The following is a 4,605-nucleotide window of genomic DNA, read 5'->3' as shown; positions in this document are numbered from 1 at the left end:
TACAGCTGGTCTGTGACTGATGGAGTCTTAACGCACCATCAGGTCCTGGAGGAATTCTGCTGCGGTTTTATTTGGACACCATTCACAGAGTGGAAACAGACGGTATTGCCAAAGATCGTGGAGATCATGTTAGGTCATATCAGCCTAAATAACCATACAATTATTACGTAAATATAATACTGTTTCTTACCATTAAAACAAAGCGACGAAAGAATTAAACACTTGACGTCAAAGTCCATACGGAGTGCTTACACTGGCGGTTTAGTTCCAACCTGAGTGTGTCTTCAGTTCCTACCCAGTGTTTAGCTTGTACTTTCTCTCTTAGATAAAAGGGTACGACACGCGTAGACAAGAACCACCCAGTCCTTACTGCCTCAACTGACAGTGCCTGATGGGGAAACCAGTGTTTTAAATGTACTGAGAATCAGAACAAACACAAAATTTCCTAAACTTTCAAGAGGGAGCTCTGGAAACGATGACACTATCTGGGAAGCGACCTGTTGTTCTCGGAGTTGTGTTTCTTTAATAAAGATATCCAAAATTATGTTATAAATCGTTGTCTCATTTTCGTAATAAAAAAAAAAAAAAAAAATCAAAAGAGTGCCCCCTACAGGTTCTTTTACTTCAATTTGACATATTCACCCTGCAGAACACTCACTACTAGCCTGTTGAATACTGTATTTTAATTGATAGCCGGGCGAGTCAGTGTTTAAGGCGGAAACCCTGACATCTGTGCGTAACCGTAATAGCCAGTATTAAATTTGCAAATATTAAATTTTAAATTTGTATGCAACGTCTGCTGTCTCGATCAGAAATGCCCGAAAAGCACTCTTCAAACACTGAATCAAGGATCCGTTTTTTTGCTCACTGGTATTCCTCAGTGTAGATGATAAGGAATGCAGGATCACTGACTAATCTTAAAGCGTCCGTTACGTATCCGAATGATGAATCTCCTTCTAATTCTCAATTTAAAGTGATGTGAGGATCCCGTCATCATGGTTATTGTAAACACAAACTAACTTAAACCAGAGTCAAGCAGAAAGAGCCAAAGCGTGTGAAAATCATTTCTGTATAAACTGTACCTTTTACAGTCAGAGTAGTACAGGCCTGGTGTGTCCCACTGGGGAATGTTGTGTATTGACAGCTGTAGTTTCCCTGGTCAGTCATTCTCACATCTCTGATAATGAGAGAAGCTTCATCCAGAGATGGTCCACCAGTGAAACTGACTCTGTCTCTCAGGGGAGAGTCAGGGATGGATAAGCCATAGTCTGGACTGAAGATAATAATTATGATGTAGTGATCTCTCAGTGGATCCTTCCTGAACCACATGACCTGTATAATGTTGCCTGATTGGTCGGCTTGGAAATAGTGACATGGCAGTGTTACATCGTCTCCCAGGTAACCAACAATCTGATTGTCTACGCTGACTCTCTGGTTCTCTAACGCTGAGAGAGAGAGAGAGAGAGAGAGAGAGAGAGATGGTGAAAACATCTGTAGCTTAAAGTTTGTCATTACACCAGACACCAGTCTGACCAAAAATGCTATAGAATTTTCATTTAATAAAACATTATTTTATCTCCATCGCTACTGATTTTAACCAGAGAATGATTGTCCTACCTGTTATCATGGTCAGACAGACCACAGCCAGTAGTTCTGTTTAATGATTGTCCTACCTGTTATAATGGTCAGACAGACCACAGTCAGTAGTTCTGTTTAAGTGGAAAATGACTGTCCTACCTGTTATCATGCTCAGACAGACCACAGTCAGTAGTTCTGTTTAAACAGAAAATGATTGTCCTACCTGTTATCATGGTCAGACAGACCACAGTCAGTAGTTCTGTTTAATGATTGTCCTACCTGTTATCATGGTCAGACAGACCACAGTCAATAGTTCTGTTTAAGCAGATCAGATGTGTGTCCATTCAGTCAACCACATATGCATGAATTACAATTACAATTTACAATTTAGCATTTAGCAGACGCTCTTTGCCAAAGCGACTTACAAACAGTGCATCAGTCGGATTCCTAATACTTCATAAGCAGACATTGTAAAAAGACTGAGAGTCAATTTACTCCTTCGTATTGCGCCCCTGGAATTCTTTGACAAACAAAGATACAAGACAAGGTGTGTTTTTTTTTGTTTTTTTTTTAAGGAAGGGGGGTTAGGCTTAGGGGGATAGGTGGGTTCTGAGGAGGTGAGTTTTCAGTTTCTTGTGGATGATGGTAAGAGATTCCGCAGTCTTGACTGCATGGAGGAGGTTGTTCCACCACCGCGGGGCAATGGCGGAGAAGAGGCGTGGTCGGGAGGAGCGGCTGCCGGGTTACCGAAGTGAGGGGACCGTCAGCTGACCAGAGGTCATAGAGCGGTGATTGTAGTGTCAATCGTTGGGGAGTTCTTTGCGGGAAAAAACAGAAGCAGTTTGTGCTGCTATTAGAGTTCTGGAATGTGTAAATGCACAGACACACACACATGCACACGCACACACACACATATGCTCAAAGAGAGAGACAGAGAACTCTATTACGTCTCTCATGAAGTAAACACACACAGACTGTGTGGTGTTACTCAGAGTAAGTAGTAAATGTCTTAATAGAAGAGCCCTATGGCTTCATTCTCCTAGCAAAACAAGGCCGTAGGACTCTTCTATCAGGAAGTTTACCACTTACTTTGACTTAACTAGCTAAGTTTTCACTTAACCTGCTCTCTGAAACAGGACCCTGAGGGTATTCCAGAAAGCTGGTTTAATGAAAACTCAGAGTTAGTTAACTCAGAGCAAGTAGTAAACCTCCTAATAGAAGAGCCCTATGGCTTCATTCTCCTAGCAAAACAAGGCCATAGGGCTCCTCTATTAGGAGGTTTACTACTTACTCTGAGTTAACTAACTTTGAATTTTCATCAAACCTTCTTTCTGGAACACTAAATCTTTGTCTTTCCCAGCTTGGTTTGTTTAGGGATAGACAAAGCTTGCCATCTAGTGGTCAAACGATGGCAGTGCAGTACAATGAGTAACTAATGATCACTGACTTTATACAACATTAAAGTTCCACTGCAGCTAGTTTGACATCACACATTTTTAGGAAAGCAGAAAAACTTACTAAGAAACAGAACTTGACCTGTAGATTTCTTTATCTGATATCAAAGTTATTTTATAGAACAAACTGACATGTGCAGCAGCAAATCACAAACAGACTCCATCAATATATTACATTTGTTTAGCCTGAAATATAATCTCAGCTTTCACAAACAGACTCCATCAATATATTATATTTGTTTAGCCTGAAATACAATCTCAGCTTTCACAAACAGACTCCATCAATATATTATATTTGTTTAGCCTGAAATACAATCTCAGCTTTCACAAACAGACTCCATCAATATATTATATTTGTTTAGCCTGAAATACAATCTCAGCTTTCACAAACAGACTCCATCAATATATTACATCTGTTTGGCCTGAAATACAATCTCAGCTTTAACTTCAGATCAGAGTATGATACACTGTGAGTATGATCTGAGTACACTGATACCCTGTGAGTATGATCTGAGTACTCTGAAACCCTGTGAGTACTGTCTGAGTACACTGATAAAATGTGAGTATGATCTGAGTACACTGACACACTGTGAGTACTGTCTGAGTACACTGATACACTGTGAGTACTGTCTGAGTACCAAAGGTGTGAGCAGTACTAAATTATTTTACACAAGTACAAGTACTGTTACTATGGTGAAACTGTACTCAAGTAAATGTAAACTTACTTGTGGAAAAGTCTACTCAAATAAAAGTGAAAAGTAACTTATTTAACATTCACTCTGAGCACAAGTTACTGAGTTACTTTATTTTTTTTAACTTGATCATTGGCGAGGTGCACATAGATTGTCCTCTAGGACCTTTCCCAGGCAAGAACATGTATAAAGTGCATTAACAAATTAAATTCAAACATGAAATAAATACAATTAAAAATGGAAATAAAAAAAAATAAATAAAAAAAATAAATGCAATATAAAATATACTAACAAATTAAAATCAAACGTGTCAATGTGTGGCCACATTAATAAAGTTTTTGCAAACACTAGCGATGAAAGGCTTGGAAAAAGGGGGAAATTGAATCAAAGACAATTTAAACATTTCCCTTCCTAGTGTCAGTCAGAATGTAGAATGAGGAAAACACTGGGACCCCACATAACTAAAAGAATTGCCACAATATGTAACCATACACTAGTATGCAGTACTGTATATATATATATACTGCTTGAGAGGACTGAATGACATATGGCTATGTGTCCTGTTTGATTATGTTAACATCACAAGAGGTGAGGAAAAGAGGTCAGAATACTCTTGTAAATATCTGAGCAATGAATAAATATTAGTTCGACATAAGTATGGCCTTAAATGAGTATTCTTGCAAAATTATGACCAAATAACTGTATGTATAAAAATTCTTTCCTTTTTGACTTAATTTGCATGGTAGATTTGGATATTTTTTCACTGTTCCCAATGCGCACAGGCACAGAGAACAACCAATCAGACAACAAGGTGAGGGAGTGGAATGCAATATGCAGTATTGGCCCATATTAAACACATACATGATCACCTGTTCTTTTAT

The sequence above is a fragment of the Chanos chanos genome, chromosome 9, assembly GCF_902362185.1.
Source record: "Chanos chanos chromosome 9, fChaCha1.1, whole genome shotgun sequence".
NCBI lineage: Eukaryota > Metazoa > Chordata > Actinopteri > Gonorynchiformes > Chanidae > Chanos > Chanos chanos.
Note: the sequence above shows the minus strand (reverse complement) of the source record.